General features: G+C 39.8%; 1 protein-coding gene across 3 annotated transcripts in view; it reads right to left on the bottom strand.

Moving 5' to 3' along the window:
* The window catches only part of tbcd (tubulin folding cofactor D), a 249,163-nt gene that overhangs the window by 125,098 nt on the left and 103,423 nt on the right, over nucleotides 1–20,642 (bottom strand). The gene's annotated exons all lie outside the window — the stretch shown is intronic.

Raw genomic sequence — 20,642 nt, 5'->3', positions numbered from 1 at the left:
ATCCTTATCCATCTCCCTCCAAGACAGAACACTGTTCCTTTAGTCTTTACCTTTCAGCTCCCTCTACATCCAGCATACCATTCTTCAACACTTCTGCCAGCTACAACTTGGTCCCACAACCAGCCACATCTTCCTCTTGCCACTCCCTTCTGATCTTCGCAGGGACCAATCTCTCTCTCTACAACTCCCTTGTCCGTTCTTCCTTCAATGCCCATCACTTTGGCCTCCCTTCTGAGGCATTTTCTGCTGCAACTGCAGGTGTAATGCTGATCCTACAACTCCATCCAAGGACCTAAGCAGCCCTTACAGGCAAGGAAGACTTTCACATAGACCGATTCCAACATCTTCTACTGCATTTGGTGCTCTCTTTATGGCCTTCGCTGCATCAGTGAAAGATCAAATGCAAATTAAGCAACTGTTTTTGCTGAGCACCTGGGCTCGGTTTTCACACACCAGCTGGAGGCCAACAATTTTAATTTCCCTTCCTTACTAACTTGGGCATTCTGAATGAATGGGTCTCAGTAGAATTTTGGATAACATCAGATTTATAGAGAATAGAATAGAAGCCACCAGGGTTTTATTAGAATAGTCCTGCCTTCACATACCAAAATTCTACACATTTTCCACTGGAGAACTCTTTGCTTATAAATGGTTTAAAATGTTTTTTGACTTTGGCACAGTTGTACTTTAAAATGTTTAGATAAAGGAAAAAAAACTTCTTTTCCACAACTCGATTTTGACCTAATTAGCTCAAACCAATCTCCCAAGTTACTAATAATCCTGCTAAGGAAAGAGCCCCTAATATATTGCTTACAATCTAAAACTAGAGACCATATGTTTAACGATGAGGAGGGAAAGATTTAAAAGAAACCTGTAGGGCAACTTTTCTTTAAACAGAGAGTGGCTGGTAATGAGCTGCAAGAGGAAGTGGCAGAGGGGAGTTCAATTATGACATTCAAAAGATATTTGGTTAAGTGTATGGATACAAAAGATATTGAAGATCACTGACCCTATGCAGGCAAATAGGATTAGTTTAGATGGCCTACTTGGTTGGCATGAAAATTTTGGGCCATAGGGCCTGTTTCTATTCTGAACAATTCCATTACCCTATAATTTGATGCACCTTGTTGAATGGCCTTTAATATAAAGAAAATAAACACAACCAGGCCAAACTCTGCTCACTCTCTAACTGGCAGAATCAATTAAAATTATCCCTGTATCCCATGTAATTAAATACTCCTGAAGGAAAGACTGCTGGGTGATGAATTGTATGACTCGACACACAATAAACAATCACTTGCTCTTATAGCAACAATACTTAGGAGGGCTAGTCCATGCAAGTTTCAGGTCAATAATGACTGCCAGGGTATTAATGGGGATAATAACACGATTGAACATCCATGCTCTGAGGTAAGTACAGCATTGCACTTTGTACCGAATGACTATCATAAATTTAGATTATCCAGGTAAATCAACAAGCAGTTTATCAATTGTCTTCTGAGGAGTTGTAAATAAAAGTGCTGAGTGAAAATTAAGAATTTTATGATTAAAAATTATAAGTGAACATCCCACTTCTGACTTCACAGTAAAAGGTTAGTCAATGCGATATCAATTGAGAATGGAGAACTTCCTCAAAGAATATATTTCTACTACTACTCTCAGCTATCAGTAGGTACGTTATGACAATAGTAAAATCCCTGGTATTCGGCACCTATGGGGGATTGGTAGATACTGGCTAAGTGCCAGCTGCTTGAGATTCCACACTGGGTGGATTGGTAAATTGATGACAAGGGAATGCCAATTTTAAACCTGTATTTTTTATTTATTTATTTTCTACATTTTTTTTGCCAATTGTTTGAGTCTGCCAGTTGCTTAAATTCCACGTAATGACTGTTGCTGTATTGTGTGAAATTCTGGTCTCTCAATTAGAGGAAGGATATTTATTAAATTGGAAAGGAGACAGAAAAGATTCATAAATGTATTGCTAGAACTAGGAGGCTTGAGATACAAGGAGAGACTGCAAAACCTAGGATATTTCTTCCTTGAGTGTGGGAGGCTGAGGGGAGAACCTTGTAGAATTCATGAGGAACATAAATAATACTAAGTCACTGTCAGTATCTTATGGTAAGTGCTTATAGAATACAAATTTAAGGTGAAAAGAGAAAGATTGGCAGGTATGTGGAATGAGCTCCAGAGGCTTCCATTGGCAACTGGACAGACCAGAGAGAGTGGGGGAGGGGGAGAGAACAGCCCATTTCACCTTTTCTCCCCAACTGTGTCAAAGGCATGACATGTCTTTGAGCCATAACAAATACCTTCACCCTACTATAGTTTAACAGTGTGATTAAAAACTATAATTAATCTTTGAATCGTACAACTAATTTCAGCATGTTCGCACATCATTACAGAGCCAGTGTCCCGCGTTCGTTCAAATCTGGCGCAATCTGTACGTTCTCCCAGTGTCTGCATGGGTTTCCTCCCACCCTTCAAAATGTGCAGGGGTTGTAGATTAATTGGGATATTTGGGCAACATGGGCTTGAGGGCCAGAAGGACTTGTTACAATGTTGTACGTCAAAATTTAAAAAAGAACTCACACAACTCATTCTACACACAGCACCAAGCTAATAATGTTCTAAATAAAGTGTTTATTAAAACAAAAAGTCTTTATAGCATAATGGAGAAAGGGAATGAGCTGGAATCTTCCAACCTCCACCTACCCTTCCCCTCTCACCGAGCCCCCCCCCCCCCCACTCTTTTCATCTCTCCAGTTTATTTGATAGCTCTTTGATAACCACTTAGGTTTTCTCAGAAGAGTCATGAAAATTCTATGATAACTAATGATTCTAGAAAGTGAAGTTCTCAAAGGAATAAATGCATCAGGCAGAGTAAATGACAGTAAAGATGTAGTTAGAGTCGCAACGTAGCAAACATCGTTTTTTGTGTACTAGTGACAAAAATATTGCCTGAAGACTAATCTAAAAATCAAAGCCTCAACTGACAGGAGGGCTTGACGTTTATGACTTGAAAGACTGACCAAGGTTGGTTCACAATGCCACAACATAGGTGTGTCAAAACGAAATGAGCTAATCTTGAAAAGATTAAAAGTCAGTGAAATGTTAAGTCCTTCTTTCCCCATCGATGCTATCTGATCTACTGAGTATTTTGATCTGTTTCTTTTATTTCAGATTTAATGCATCTGTTCGCCACTGCTTTGCTAGTTATAAACTGCTTTTTCATCCAGAACAGTGGTGTGCAGAAAATATATGTGGCTCTCATAAGAATTAAAAAGCGATTCTACAAGTTTTTTACTTGGTATTGCAACACAACTATTCTGGGAATAAGGGAACTAGGAACAGGTGGCATTTGTTTCACAATTAATCCATAGTTTGGATGTGGGAGGAGATTATCAAGCACAGAAAAAGATCGAAGTTCAAGCTTAAAGCTTCCTTAAACATGTTGAATCATGGGAACCTGGTGTCTCATGATTGCTTAAAGTGGAGGAGTATTCAGAGTGGTGTTGAGTCGAAGGCCATGCGTTGGAAGCACACAGAATCCTAACAAAGCCAATGGTCTTAAAACCACACCACTCTTTCAATTCACTTTTTGACAAAAATCGTTAAAAAGGATAAAATTAGGTCAGTATATTTTGCTGATAATCTGTTCAATGATGAGAACATCTTACAATAAATTATTGAAAAACACAAGGTATAAAAACCAGCAATTAAAAAAAAAACGCAAGATGTCAAATAATCTAGTTATTTAAAGTGGTTCTTACACAAATACAAAAGAGTATTCCGAGCCAATACACTTTTGTTATGCCCTAAAGACATCAAGTCTCCTGTCAAAATCCAACCTGCCTGACTAACGATGCAACTACACCTGAAGTAAGCTACATTTTTGGATTTTATTGTCAACAATGTTTGCATTGATTCATTTTAGCAATGTCTTTATTTTGTGTGTGTGTGTGTGTGTGTGTGTGTGTGTGTGTGTGTATTGTGTGTGTGTGTGTGTGTATTTTAATATTTATGTTTATGCAACAATTTACACAAAGTACCTACATTTCATTAAACAACAACAAAAATTATGTTTAGAGGCATTGTTCATTTTGGCTCAATACCACTAACACTTGATCTCTGGGAGTGAAAATAAGAATTCAGCATTGGATTACATGTTGAGGCAGTATTATTGAAGGACAGAAAGTTCTTCATGTGCTCAAACAATGGTTAATCCCTAAATACTTCAAGGTGACAAAGAATGCCTAAAATGGAGTTACAGCTCAGATTTTCTGTCAGAGTACATACATGACATCACATACAATCCTGAGATACTCAGGGTAAACATGTAAACCAAGAACTGTAAACAGATAATGAATGTAACAAACTGACTGCGCAATACAGAAAGAACAAAAGAAAATCAATAAAGTACACAAGTAAGAATTTAAATGAGTCTCTGATCGAGTTTGTCATTGAGGGATTACTTAAAAGCCCAGATTGTATAATTTATTTTAATATTTGTCAATTAGTATACTCATTAGAAATTTAATACTCCGAGATGCCGAACCTTGCTCCTATGGTTTTTTTTCCTATTTTCTTTCTTTTTATCTCCTTCTGTCCCCTGCTGTCTGTCCTCTTTTCTTTCAAATCTGGGGAGGGAGCACAGAGAGAAGAAGGGCTCTCCTTTCCTTTTATTTCGGACCGGATGAATGTTTTTCGATGATTTAAATCATGGTTATATTATTATATATTAATCGAGTCCTAGATTCTGTATTTTCTTAAAACATAAATATTCAAAAAAAAGTTTGGCATTGAGGTGTCTGATGGTGGAGGGGAGCAGCTGTTCCTGAACCTGGTGGTCAGAGTCTTGTAGCACCTCTACCTCTTTCCTGATGGCATCAGAGAGAACAGAGCATGTTTTGGATCTTTGATGATTGCTGCTGCTCTCTGACAGCAGCGTTCCCTGAAGATGTAATCAATAGTGGGGAGGGTTTTGCCTGCGATGTCCTAGGCCGTGTCCACTACCTTTTAGAGGGTTTTACGCTAGGGTTATTGGTGTCCCCACACCTGACCGTGATGCAGTCCGTCAGCACTCCATTAATCCTCCTCATCAAAAACAAAAATTAAAATCATTCAAATTCAGTTCTATAAACTGAATTTTTAATAAAACCAAGACATTCTTTAAGATGAAATATTTAGCCAAGAATCTGCCTCCATCTTCTCAGGGTTTAATTCGATACAAAGATCCGTTTACGAAAGTTCTCTTGTCTTAGTCAACATTCCTTCAAAATTAAAGATCCAAAATAGATTTAATATAGAATAAAGAATTGCTGAAAGAACTCAGCAGGCTAGATCCCAAATGTTGACAATTTCTACCTATGGATCCTGTCTGACCTACTGAGTTCCTCCAGCAATTCTTTGTCTTCTTAAGGTTCCAGTATCTGCAGTATTCATATTTCTTTATAACTTTAATATATTTATGTTGTTGCTGCTTCCGGAACTCTGCTAAGCAGCAAATCAGTGTTGTGCTAACTTATTTATTAGTAAGAACAATCTATAATTAACAAAAATAAATACTTCACGCTGCTACTGAGGAAAACGATTATGCCCAATGAAAGTTACATTTTTTCATATCCCTGTATCTTATCATAGCCACACTGAGATGTTATTTTACATTCCAACACCAATTTATTTGTGACTTCAAATGAATCTCAACAAGATTTAGTTGGTCACACTTGTACCACTTAGATGGTCGGAATGGGAAGTGAAAGATAGAGGTACGGCTAGGTATCAGGGCACTCCTGCAAGACATATACTATGCACCCCACTCCCATTGAAAGATGTTTGAAAGCCAATTGTTTATTGAGCTATTCTCAGCTAATATGTGTATTTTGAAACTTCATAATACCTTTTACCTCTGCGATGCTGATGTAGTCTTTTCAGTGAACCATTATTCAAAAGGGTGAAGAAATAAAATGCTGGAAATACTCAAGGTAGTTTGGGGATTCAAATCTAGCCCTTCATTCGTGTTGACAAAGTATAACAAAAACATTTTCCCGTGATCTTTCCAGAGCTGGCAGCGGATTTGTGTATTTCTCACTTTTTCAATGATTGTTGAAAAAAAAACACTGCAATAATGAACCAAATCCTTCAGGGATCCATTGGAATGGCTGGGTTATATACAGTGCCCTCCATAATGTTTGGGACAAAGACAGTTTTTTCCTTTATTTGCCCTTGTGCCACATTTTAAATTTGTAATCAAACAATTCACATGTAATTAAAGTCCAAATTCCAGAGTTTATTCAAGATTATTTGCATACATTCTGGTTTGACCATGCAGAAATTATAGCATTTTTGTATACATAATCCCCTCATTTCAGGTCACCATAATCAAGTCAAGTCACCTCTATTTGTTATTCATTCCATGCATTGCACAGTAAATACGAGACAGCGTTTCTCCAGGACTACGGAGCAGCATTTACATAAATAGGGTTAAAATATTAAGACATATACAATAAAAGGCCACAGTATATTATCCAGATTTGTTCTTGGAATTCAAGAGCCTGATGGCTTGTATGATTAGCGGAGAGTGATCCCCACAGCCCTCCAGAAGTCAACAGCCATCTCTTTTGTTTTATTAACATTCAGATACAGGTTGTTGGCTCTGCACCAGTCCGTTAGCGACTACACCTCATCTCTGTACGCTGACTCATCGTTCTTACTAATGATGTGGTTCGAGCTGTGTATTGCTGCACAGTCATGAGTCAGCGTGAATAGCAGTGGACTAAGCTTGCAGCCCTGGGGGGGGGGGGGGCTCCTGGGCTCAGTGTGATGGTCTTGGAAGTGCTGTTTCCAATCCGGACTGCTTGAAGTCTCCTCAAAAGGAAGTCAAGAATCCAATTGCAGAGGGAGGTATTTAGACCCAGCATGCTCAAATTCCCCATCAGGTATTGAGGTATGATTACGTTGAATGCCGAACTGAAGTCAATAAATAGCATTCGAATATACATGTCCTCACTTTTCAGGTGGGTGAGGGCTAGATGGAGAGTGGTGGCAATGGCATCGTCCATAGAGAAATTGAATCTATATGGGAACTGCAGGGAATCCAGTGACAGGGCCAGCAGGAGCTTGCTGTGCCCCATGGCAGGCCTCTCGTGAGTGAGTGCAACAGGGTGGCGGTCATTGAGGCAGAACACAGATGACTTCTTTGGCAGGAGACAATGGTGGCAGCTTTGAAGCATGTTGGGACAACGGGGCTTCTCAGGAAGATGTTAAAGATGTCAGTGAGAGCATCTGCCAGCTGAGTCACACATCCCTGAGCACTCTGCTGGGAATGTTATCTGGTCCAGTAGCTTTCTGTGGGTTAACCTTGCCCAACACTCTCCTCACATCAGCCACTGTAAAACACAGTACCTGATCATTTGGACGAAAGGTGGTCTTCTTCGCAGCCACATCGATTTTCACCTCAAAACGTGCATAGAAGTTATTCAGTGCATTGGAAAGGAGGCATTACCAGAACAGGCAGATGGTGTAGTCTCTTGGTTGGTGATCTCTTGGCTGCCCTTCCACGTGCGTCACGAATCCTTGCAGTCCAGGAAGTGACTATGGATGTGCCGGGCAGGTGCACACTTTGCTTCCCTGATGGCCTTAGACAGTTTGGCTCTTACAATACCTAGGGCTACCTTGTCACCTGTTCTGAAAGCAGTCTTGGTGCCTCAGCAGCACACACATCTCTGCAGTCACCTATGGCTTCTGATTAGAGTGAGTACAGATGGTGTTGGGCACAGTGAAATCATCAGTACACTTACTAATGTAGCTGGTCACTGATCTGTATACTCCTCCAGATTGATGCAGTTGCCATTGGTTGCTTCCTCCTTGAATATGTGCCAATCAGTGTGCTCATAGCAGTCCTGAAGAGCATGAATGGCTCCTGCTGGTCAGGTTTTAACCTGCTTCAGAACTGGTCTGGAGCATCTGACGAGCAGTCTGTATGTTAGGATGTGTAATAGAGATGTTGTCTGAGTATCCAAGGTGGGGTCGGTGCTCCGCCCGATACACAGCGGAAACCTTCATAAACACAAGATCCAATGAGTTCGCCTCTGTCGTAGCAAAATCCACACACTGATGGAATTTAGATAGCCCTTATTTGAGATTCGCTTGGTTGAAATCCCCAGCAATAATAATCAGTCATCGGGCTGTGCAGTCTGCAGTTCGTTTATAGCCCCATACAGTTCCCAGATCACCTCTTTAGTGTTAGTGCTTGGCGGGACGGGGGGGGGGGGGGTGGATTGTACAGTCTGACTATGAGGACCATGGTAAATCCCTGCAGTAGGTAAAACGATCTAAATCTGGCGTGTTTGGGACATTTGACTTCGCAGGTGGGTGTGAGTATCCAGGTATGTTTAATTGGTGCAAGTATATAAGGTTAACCGGTATCAGAGTGATGGCAAAAGCAAAGAGTGGAGGCACAAAGGAACTGCCCAAGATCCAAAGCCATTGTTTGTATCTTGCCTCTGATACAGGTCAATCTCTATTTCATCTATCCACAAGACCTTTTTCCAGAATTCTGCAGGCTCTTTTAAATACATTTTGGCAACTGTAACCTGGCCATCCTGTTTCGTGGCGAACTAGTGGGGGTTTGCATCTTGCAGTGTAGCCTCTTTATTTCTATTCATGAAGTCTTCTATGGACAGTCAGCATTGACATTTCCACGTCTGCCTCCTGAAGAGTGCTTCTGATCTGTCAGACATGCGTTTTGAGGGGGGGGGTTTCTTTGTTAGGATGAGGATTCTTCTGTCATCAGCCGTGAAGGTCCCTTTATGATTACTGAGCTCACTAGTACACACTTTCTTCTTAATGATGTTCCAGCTAGTTGATTTTGGTAATACTAAGGTTTGGGCAATATTTCTTACTGTTTTATTCTTGTTTTTCAGCCTCATACTGGTTTCTTTGACTTTTATTGGCACAACTCTGGTCCTCCTGTTGTAACTCCAGGCTCCAAAAGTGATCAAAAGCTTAGAAGTAAGCCTAGCTCTCTTATACCTGCACCAATGAAACAATTAAACATACCCGAGTAATCACAAACACCTGTGATGCCAAATTTCCCCAACATTATGATGCCCTGAAATGAGAGGACTCTGTAACAAAAGTGCAGTAATTTCTACATGGTCAAAGCAAAATGTACACAAATGAAGGTGCATAAATTCTGGAATGTGAACTTTAATTACATGCAAATTGTTTGATTACAAATTTAAAACCATGGAGCACAGTGGAAAATAAAGGGAAAAAATGTCTTTGTCCCAAACATCATGTTTGTAAGGTCTCATTGGTTTTACCTAGTTGCATTAAAGACAACAGGGATTGTCAGGTGAAGAGCAAAAACATCTTCATATGTCTCTGCTACACTTGACCTAAGAATAAGATGATTCAGTTTGTCTAAAATGGGATGGTTACAGTCTTCACCATTAATATTCCTCAGCTTTAAGACATGGTTTAAGTTGATTTAAAAACATAAATGCCACATCTAATAGGTTGACCTGAATTTGATTAAAATACAAAACAATTTGGTTATAATCCAATCTCAAATTATATGTTGCACAATTACATTGGAGTGTAGCTATTTTCTTAATAACATCACCTTAATTTAGATATACAATTGGGAAACATATCAGAACACTTTCAACAGTCTCTGACATTTGGACAATTCACCTGGAGGTTTTTAATCAATTCTTGAGCAGTTACTTGAAAGAGAGCACTGCTGCAAACATGCAAATCGTTGTTGCTGTGGGCATAACAAAGCAAACTGTCCAAAGCATATTAAAATAAATATTGGCCGTTACTGAATGCTTCAGAAACTATGCCACCTTCTTTGTCAACCTCACAGCATATTTCCAAATAGTTCTGCTTCAACCATGAAGCAGGCTCACCTTTTTTAAAAGTGAGGAGATTTGGCATGTTATCAGACACTCCATCGAACTTCTACAGGTGGACTGATTGTGAAACCGCATGGTTTGGTAATATGAGGCCTCAGGAACACAAAAGGCTGCAGATTGTAGCAAACGTAACCAGGCCCATCACAGGGTCCGACCGACCATCCACTAAATACACACATGCAAGACATTGCCTCAAGGAGGCAGCCAATGTCATAATGGACTGCATTACCCTGACTGCAACCTCATCTCACTGCTGTCTTCAGGTAGACGGTATAGAAACTTGAAAACCAGCACCTCTAGGTTCAATAACAGTTTCTGTCCAACGGCTATCAGGCTCTTGAACCTCCCCTTACCTCATGGACTACTGCAACAAGCAAGAGGACTATTTACTATTGAATTTATTTTGCACTATGCTAATTGTGAATATTATCCCTCTTTTTATTTATTATCTCTTTTCAATTTAATCTATACTATTGTACAAATTTGTGAAGTACCTATTACGCTGCAGCAAGAAAGAATTTTGGTGCACATGTGTACATTGTATATGAGAATAAACATCATCATTAAGAAGTGAGTACACAGATCATTTCAATCAATGAATAGCCTACCAAAACATTTTTTTAAAATACATGCAGAAGTTGTTCATTGATTCCTCTAGTCCACACCAATGGCTAATTTGATCTTAGCCTTGGTTCTATTTTCCTGACCATTCTCCATACTCCTCGACTCCACTGTAATCTTGCCTATTAGGCTTCAAAATATTCAATGATCTAGCTCCCCACAGCTCTGTGGTAGAAAATTCATCATCATCGGGGAGAACAAATCTTCCACTTCCCTCCACCTTTATTTGCTTAAACACTGAGCTTCCTTGTATTAAATTCCCATGTACGGGGTAAGATCTTCACACAATCTTCCGACCAAGGTTCTTCAGAATCTTGTGTGTTTCAATAACATCGCCTCACATACTTGAACATTCTGTTTTACCAGTTTCAGTCCACATAATTGTTAAAAGTTATCCAACAAAATATTGGCAAGACTTGAAGCTATTACTTCTAACCTGAACAGAATCTGAGCTTCCTGTTCATCAATCCCATCATTGTCTCCAGCAACTATCAGAGATTGAATTAGGTGCATCAACAACTTGTTATATATGACCTATGGGTTCACTTCAGATCACAATGAAAATATTTATTTCTATCCCCATAATCTGATTCTGTCTCGACTAAGGCACATCTCTACTAAAATCTTGATCCATGCTTCTGTTGTCTCTAAATTTGACTATCCCAAGAATTGTTCCCTTCACTCTGCCCTCCAACAGATGTGCAAAACTTTACTGTTCATATGAAAACATACAAGGTTGCATCCATCTGCCATTGCTGTGTTTGTGGTCCTAAATTGGTACATTTTGTACCTCGATTTTTTTTTAACTCACCTTTTATTCACATCTCTCCACAGCCTTGCTGCTCCCCAGTTTCATAATCTCCTCTAACTCTTGAATCTATCCAGATACCCTTAACTTTTGCCTTTCGGATCATGCTCAAATTTAATTGCTTGTCAAATGGTTGCCAAACTCCAAAAAAATGAAAGACCCTCCCTGAATCTCTGTACATCCCTTAAGAAATATACAGTATTCCTTAAAACCAGTCCGTTGAACAAATTTCTGTTTATCTATGTTTTACCTCCACACATGGCTTGGTGTACTGTAAACATTTGTTTCTCATTTATGTTTGTGTCTGATGATTTTGGGTACAAGTTATCCTCCACTTCCTCCATAAAAATCGGAGTAGCAGTTGGGGACAACACTGGGGAACAGTTGCTCTGCTGGGAGGGTCATCTTTTGAATCAGACATTCTGCTATATTAAAGACACCAAATAGAGACATGATGCTTATTAATGAATACAATGTAGCTCATTCATAAATTATATCAAACTTATCATCTGCACATGTAGGAAATAGTTCATTCATCAATGTTAAATGACACTCAAGCAAAGATTTTTTTTAAAGTTGTCACCGAGCCACAGATGATCAAATGCTTAATCAGAAGGTAGGTTTTATAAAGCGTCAATGAAAAGAGAGAAATAGTGGATTGATGAGAAGGAGTTCAAGGATTTGAAGCTAAAGCGGCTGGAAGCATGGTCGTGAAATAGTTAAAATTAGGGGTGCATGAGAAACCAGAAAAATAATTAAAGACTGACATATCTAAAAAGGTTATAGGTTTGAAAGTTACTGCAGAGATAGAATGGAAAATGACACCTGAAAAATGTCAAGGATGAAGATTTTAAAGTAGATATTACTGAAGCAGAAACCAATATCGATCAGCAAGAACAGAGGTAAACAGCAAACGAATAAAATAAGATCCAAGAGATCCTGGATAAAAACAAGTTAGCATGGGCCTAAGGGTGGTGGTGGCCATTTAATCTCTCCTGCCTGCTCTTTCATTCAATATGTCCACTGCCTTACTTCTGTAGCAACTTTCTGATTCTAATGCCATATATGTGTCTTTCCTTTAATATGAAAAAATCTATTCAGCTCTCGTGAGAACAGAATTCCAAAGATTCAAATCCAAGTTTATTGTCACATTACATGTGGTACAGTGAGAAGGGTTTTTCTGCAATGCACAAAAGTGTTGGAGAACCTAGCAGGTCATGCAGCATCTATAAGAAGCAAACGTTTCAGCCCTGAGCTCTTCATCAAAGTATGAGAACAGAGCAGGCATAAGCCTGATTAAGGAGGGGGGAGGAGGGAAGGGGCAGGAACACAAGCAGAGGTCAATAGGCAAGAGATTGGGCGGCATGGGTAGATAAAGGCCAGAGGACAGAAGAGAAAAAAAAACCTGATAATGATAGGGGAGAGGGAAAGGGGTGGGGAGTTGGACGGAGAGGGAGAAAGAGGGTGGAGAGAGAGGGAGGTGTGAGGGAGGGGGAGGGAGGGAGAGGGGGAGGGGGAGGGAGAGTGGGAGGGAGAGGGGAGAGGGAGAGGGGAGAGGGAGAGGGGAGAGGGAGAGGGGAGAGGGAGAGGGGAGAGGGAGAGGGGAGAGGGAGAGGGGAGAGGGAGAGGGAGAGGGGAGAGGGAGAGGGGAGAGGGAGAGGGGAGAGGGAGAGGGGAGAGGGGAGAGGGGAGAGGGAGAGGGGAGAGGGAGGGGGAGAGGGAGGGGAGGGGAGAGAGGCCAGGGCAGATGGGAAATAGAGGAGTTGTAGGTAAGGGCTGAGTTGATGGCAGTGGGGAGGAGCCACATTTTTTGAATTATGAGGGCATTTTGAATGTTCTGAAATGGAAGACTTCACCCTGGGAGCAGATGCAACAGAGATCTAGGAATTGGGAGAAAGGAATACAATGCTTACAGGGGACACAGTGTGAAGAGGTGTAATCAAGAAAACTATGGGAGTTGGTGGGTTTGTGGAAGATGGCTGTAGAGTTTGTCTCCCAAGATGGAAGCAGAAAAAGATTAAGAAAGGGTAAAGTGTTGCCAGTTATGGACCAAGTGAATTTGAGGTTGGTGTGCAAGTTAACTGCAAAGTAGATAATCAGAATCAGAAATTATTGTCATGAACAGGTCAAGAACTTCGATATTTTGTGGCATCATAGTGCGAACATTCATATAATAACCAACATTACCTTCAATAAAAAAAATGCACGAAAAGTAAGGCAGTGTCTTTGGTTCATGAATCCGATGGCAGCGGAAGAAGCTGTCCTTGAGCCGCTGAGTGCTGGTTGTAGAGTGAAGAGGCCATGGCCTGGCTGATGAGGGTCTTTGAGGACAGAGACTGGTTTTTTAAGACACTGCCTCTTGCAGCGAATTCTGGTGCCTGTGATGACACAGGCCGAGTTAACAACCCTCTGGAGATAATTCTTATTCTGAGAGTTGGCACCTCCATACCAGGCAAAGATGCAACCAGTCAAAATGGTCTCCATGGTACACCTGTAGAGGTTTTCAAGAGTCTTCAGTGACATACAGAATCTCCTCAGATACCTCACACAGTATAGCCACTGGCAGGCCTTCTTTGTGGTTGCATCAACTTGGAGGCTCCAGCGTAGCTCCTCAGAGATGCTGACACCCAGGAATTTGAAGTTCTTGACCCTCTCCTCTACTGATGAGGAGTGAATCATGTTCCTCTGATTTCCACAATGGTTTTGCTGACATTGAGTGCAAGGTTGTTGCCATCACACCATTCAACAAGTTGATCTCTCTCTCTTCTGTACGCTTCCTCATCTTCATTCATGATTCTGCCAACAACTGTGGCGTCATCATTGAACTTGCAGATGGCATTGGAATTGTGCCTGGCCACACAGTCATGGGTGTATAATGAGTAGAGTAGTGGGCTAAGCACACATCCTTAGGGTGCGCCTGTGTTAATGATCAGTGAGGAGGAGACGTTGTTTCCAATTCGTACTGACTGTGGTGTTCTGATGAGAAAGTCAAGGATCCAGTTGCAGAGGGGGTACAGAGGCCTAGAGTTTGAAGCTTTTTGACCAGCACTGAGGGATTAATGGTATTGAAGGCCGAGCCGTAGTCAATGAAGAGCAGCCATACGTATGAATGAATATATGGATAAAGTTGACAAGTTCATTATGGGAGCATGAAGCAGCACCAATGTAATCAATGTAGCAGAGGAAGAGTTGAGGAGCCTCGTCTGTGTAGGCTTCTAGCATAGATTGCTCCACATTGCCAACAAAAATCATGACTGGGCCCATTTGGGTACTTGGAGAAAGTGGGATGAGCCAAAGGAAAAGTTACTGAGGGGGAGAACAAGTTCTGCCAGGCAGACAGAGTGGAGATGGAGGGGGACTGGTTTAGTCTTTCTGCAAGCTATACTGAAAACTATCTAGCAAGTCAATTCTAACATTCTTGCATCAATACAAAAGTTGCAGGGCAAAAGCCCAGTTACAGCATAGAGTTAAAATGAAAAAGATTAATTAGTGCACAGCAAGGTCAGCATCAGTGCACTGTTGTGGGGTTCATTCAGTAGCTTCATGGTAGCAGAGAAGAAGCCGTCTTTAAGCTTGTTAGCATGTGATTTCACACTCTTGAACCTGTTCCCCAATGATGGATCCTTCAGTATGTTGGCTGCCTTACTTAGGCAGCAGGAGATGAAGATGGTGTCGTTAGAGGGGAGGATGGTTTGAGAGATGTTCTGAGCTGTATTTATCAGCTTTTGCATATTCTTCTGATCAGGGGCAGAACAGTTCCCATTATCACTCTGGGATACAACTAGTTCATCTACTTTCAGTGCTGCACCTATTGACGTTTTTAAGTGACATGGAAGATATGTCACACTTCCTTCATCTTTGAGGTAGATGTGTTTCTTGTTCATTGCATTAACTTGGTTGGTTCAGGTCAGGTCATTGGAAATGCTCACTCTCAGCAACTGAAAGGTATTGAGAAATGGCAAATCTGTGAGGTTGCTATGACTACATGTGGTAGATTTCATGTGTGGGGAGAAAAGGTATGAAACAAGCTCAAAGCAAAGAGAGCAAAACTACCAAAGATAAGCAATCCACAGTGGAGGGTGATGGAGAAGGTAACTCATTTTGAAGCTTAATGAGATGCTTGAATTAAAAATAAAAAAGAAGCATCTTGTATGGGAGGTATAGCAGATGGAACAAGGTGAAAGATGCAAAAGGAGAATTTGCCAGTGGATTGGGAATGGAAATGTTATGTTTCCATTCAGTAATGAATGCTAATAATCTCATGAATGCTCAGTCTCTCTGCACAAATGCTTACAGGTACTGGAGAAAGAAACAGTAGATGATCCAAATTGTCAAGGATTGTGAAGAAGGCTGATAAGATTAGCTCCTGGCAGATGTGCAGGACAAAAGAGGCATGGAATAAATGAGGAGGATGAGGCAACTGGAAATGTTGCTCATAAAGAAGTCACACGTGACAAGATTTTTCTTTAGGAGAAGATTAACATAGAGGGAAGCTGTAGGAAAACACTGGAACAAAATAAGGAAGGAAAAGGATACTGAAGGAGTTTGATTCGCGATTGTAAACAGGAGGGTGAGGGAAAGAAAAGAGACAAGATGATCGAGGGGCAGAAAGAGGGAAAAGGAAAATAGAACCCAAGAGTTCAAGTCTGCAAGAGAGACAAAGGTGCTCTCTTATACAATAGTCACGGACCTGTTACTGTTAAGAGTTTACAATCTCAACGCTGAAAGTGAACGTGGAAATATCCTGGTCTGCATGACAAGATGCCATATTACAGGATACCAAAGCTTTTTTTGTTTAAATTTTCCAAATCCAAAAGCTTTAGATACTTTAGATACATTGTGGAGTAAGCAAAATGAACCATGAGATAGATATCTCAAATGTTGTGATATAAAAACTGCCCTTTCCCTTTTGAATAAAGTTTTAAAATGATTCAAGATTTAACATATTTAAGGCAATTGAAAAATAATTACAAAAATTGTGTTTTATGCATCAAAAAACATAATGCCTGCAACTGACAAATATAAACAGTGAATTTCAACAAAGAATTCAAGAAATCCAAAATAGCAAGTTTTTTTTATCTTCTCATGTAAATTGCTCCAAAGTTTCAGCAGATGAAAGAAGGACCTGGAAGTTTTACTAAATGTAAAAAAAAAATCACTGAATGCCAGGTTTCAAAATATCTTTTTTTTTCCCCTGTGGAGAATTCAAACAAAATCTCCATAACTTCTTTGACAACTGCAACTTCTAAATATTATTTTTTTCCTCAACTTATCTTACCTAAAAATAATCGCTGTTGACAAGAAAATTCTGTCCAAAATTTGAGAGACAGAGATTAAAATATTTAATAGAATCATTATTATGCCCTCAAATTATCTGACATATAACCATATAACCATCTAACCGTTTACAGCACGGAAACAGGCCACGTTGGCCCTTCAAGTCCTTACCGGTTCACTTGAACAACTCCAAGAGCTCCACCGCAAACTTCTGAGGAAGTAGAGGCTTTCTTCATGATGCCATTGGTGTGTTGTTTCCAGGAAAGATCTTCCGAGATAGTGACTCCCAAGAACCTACATTTGCTCACCCTCTCCACTTCTGATCACCCTCTTCTGATTCACGTGTATTCTTTCGCCTACCAGTCCCTTCTCGACTACTGAGCTCACCAGTTCAAAAAAATACAGGCAAATGTTTAGGGCTCAAATAAACATGGATTACAATGACATGAATTGGTGTGTGGGAGATTTAGAAGGAACAGTACGTGGGCTACATTTTGGAGTCACTTGTATAGCATGGGAATGAGACCCTTAACCCACTACCTTCATACCAATCTTTTTGTCCATTGAAAACAATCCTATTTGAGATTAGGTCCATATCCTTCTACACCTTGCCCACTATCTTCCTAAATGCCTCTGCATGTATCTGATTTCTCATCTCTTTCATCGCATTGCAAATATCAACCGCTCTCTGTGGGGTCGAACATCCTTCTCAAACATCTTTTAAAATTCTTGCCTCTCAGCTTCAACCCATACCCTCTCATTTTTGATAGATTTCCCAGGGGAAAAAGATACCATCTCCCCCATCTATGCCTCTTATAATTTTATGCAACCTCTATCATGTCATGTGTCAGCCTCCTTTGCCTTGGGGAAGATAAGCCCAGTGTATTCAATTGCTCTCCATAACAAACGATCTCTAGTCCAAACAACGTCCTGATGAATCTGCACTCTCTCTCCAGTGTAACCACATCCTTCCAACTAACATCCAGAACTCCACACAACACTCCAACCGTTGTCTAATCTTCTTTTTTGGTAAAGTTACCACAAGATGTCCTATCTCTTAAAATTGTACAGCCCAACCTATGAGGGCAAGCATGCCATCTGTCCCATTTATTACCTATGTTGTTATTTTCAGGAAACTACAGACTCAAACCATATGGCTCCTCTGTTCACCAGCATTGCTTAAGAGCCCTGCCATTCACCATATAGGAAATCATACTATTTCACTTCCCAAATGTTTCACACATTGGATTAAATTTCATGTGCTCTACCCAGCATTCCATCTGACCTATATCCCTGTTGTGGTTTTAGATAACCTTCCTCGGTATCCACACCACAGCCAACTTTCAAGTCATCTGCAAACTTACCATTGACCCAGCACCAATACCATTTCTACACTACTGTTCATGAGCTTCCAAAGAGAAAAAAAATCCTTCCACTGCTAGTCTATCCGATCAATTGTGGATCCATTTAGCAACCTCATTTTAGATCAGTGGTTTTCAAACTAACCCCCCCCCCCCCCAAGCTCACATTACACCTTAAGCAATCCTCTGCCATAAGTGCTCTGTGATTAATTAGTGAGGGATTGCTTAAGGTGGTATGCGAGTGGAAAGAAAAAAGTTTGAAAACCACTGTGCATGTGAGTTTAGGGGGGCAATTTGAAAACCACTGCTTTAGATCCTTCTGGACCTACCTACCATGTGAAACTTTATTAAATGCCTTACTAAGGTCCACATAGACACGTGATTGTAACTTAATGAACACTCGATAATTTCAGTGAACATCTTGTACAATTGTCTGAGCTTACTGGATACAAAGAATAGTAAACCAAATTTTAAATAAAAAATGATTCAGTATTTTCTGATACTTTTTGATGTTCAATCGATAGATTGCATAAAGCATAAGACTTAATTATATTTGCACAATAGGCTATGTCAATCTTGTTAACATCTAATTATATCCAAAGAACATAATCTGTAAAAAAAAAAGGATGAGATACAGAAGACTAGTTAAGCAGCACAGCATTGTTTTTCAAATAGGTGGCCTGAGACCAGTACTGGGTCCACTGTTATTTGTCATCTGTATTAATGATTTCAAGGTTAAAGTGGTTACTAAGTTTGCATATGATATCAAATTGGTGGTATACTAGACAGCGAGGAAAGAATGAAAAAGAAACATTGGGGCAACAATTTTACAGATAGTTGTAGGTACGTGGAATGAATTCCCAGAGGAAGCTCAAGATGCAGGTACAATTGTGATGTCTCAAATATATTTAGAAAGGCACTTGGATAGGAAAAACAGAGGAATGTGAACCAAATGCAGACAAAGGGCTCTCACTTTGATGGACAGCCTGGTCTGCATGAATCAGTTGGACTCAAGGGCCTGATTCCAATGTCGTATAATTCTTTGACTTTATAGAGAACAATTTAGAAATTCCAACGAACATTAGTTCTAGTAAGAAATGGCACATTTTCCGAAGGCAATTAAGCTAACCAAATATATAGTTTGATTTTAGGCTTGGAAGACAGGGTGGGGAAAGATTCAAGATACAAGGCATGCTTGCTTCTGGAAAAAGAGTTGGCTATGTACACCAGAGCTTTATCTACCTTTTTTTCTGAACAAGTTTTAAAAGGAGAAAATGAAAGATGTTCTTGAAAAATATTATGCAGACTTGATCATGCAAGTGTTTCTATAAAAATATTAACATAATTTGTTGGACATTTAAAATTTAATTCCCACAGAATTATGCTATTCTTCATCAATGCACATGATAGCTTAGAAGACAAGTTAATGAAGTATTGTATTTGATTTTATAAAACTGAGGTAAAAAAATGCAGAGTGCCTGCATTAATAGAGAAAATGTTAATTTTCAGGTTATTCCACCCACCAACACATATTCTGCCATTGAATTAAATGATGGCAGAACCACAGTGTTTTTTTCCCCCCCATTTCTGCTGTGAGCTTTTTTGGGAAGCAGTCCAAATAAGTTCAAAATTGAAGAACAATTTATTTAAACCATGCAGATACAAGATCTCCATTAAACTTCAAAGATTTCACTGACAAATTACCATTTCATTCAACTACAAGAGGAAGACATTTTCTGCCTATTCTCTAATCTAGAGAATAATACATCCTTGGAGAGAAGTACATGGTTTGTCCTTCTCAGGTGGAACCACTGTTACCACAGTCAAGTGGCTTATATTTCTATACAACTGAATTTTGCATGGCATTATTCCTCCAATGCTGTACCTTTAAAGAAAGATCAGTGGAAATCTTGGAGAAGCAGTCCTTAATACTCATTTCTATCCATCTTATGAACCTTCCACTGTATTAAATTTGGGTGATGTTCTCATCCACATTCCATCAATATATGTGACTGGCAGAACTTTCAATGCTTTCGCTCCAATGTAATGGAATTGCTGCCTTTTACCTGTTTTCATCTCTAATCATTAATGTTTCTCTTCACAGAGAACTTGAACAGATCACTTTGATCATTTTGACAAAAACAAACTGAAAAAAATATTTTGTTTACAGTAAAATGTGAGCCAAAGAAAGTCAGCATTTTACAAAAATAAATAGGAAATATTTATCCATCATTCCTTGTAGCAAAGTAGGCAAATGAGATTCCTGCCCAATAGTTCATCCAAAGGCAACATCTCAGATCATGCAGTGTTCCTACATCAGAACGGTGAAGAGTCAGCCTCAAATACGTGCATATGTCCTGAGTGGAACTGGAATCTTTTTATTGTGATATGAAGGGGCTGCCATTATGAGATAACAGGATGAAAATAGATTGTATTACTAAACTACTGTACTTACAAACTTATCAAACATCCATACCTACCTACACAAATTTCCTGTTAGATCATTTGGATGTTGGATAAAATAATTCACCTGTAAACCACAGAAAATATTCTCTAATACTCCCTTTTAGTATTCATGTTCTCTGCCCATATTGACAGTGTTATTAAGATAATTCTGTCATTATGAATGTTCACTTTGAAGGAAATGTT

Source organism: Narcine bancroftii, chromosome 3, assembly GCF_036971445.1.
Source record: "Narcine bancroftii isolate sNarBan1 chromosome 3, sNarBan1.hap1, whole genome shotgun sequence".
NCBI classification, from domain to species: Eukaryota; Metazoa; Chordata; class Chondrichthyes; order Torpediniformes; family Narcinidae; genus Narcine; species Narcine bancroftii.
This window is presented reverse-complemented; position numbering and strand designations above follow the sequence as displayed.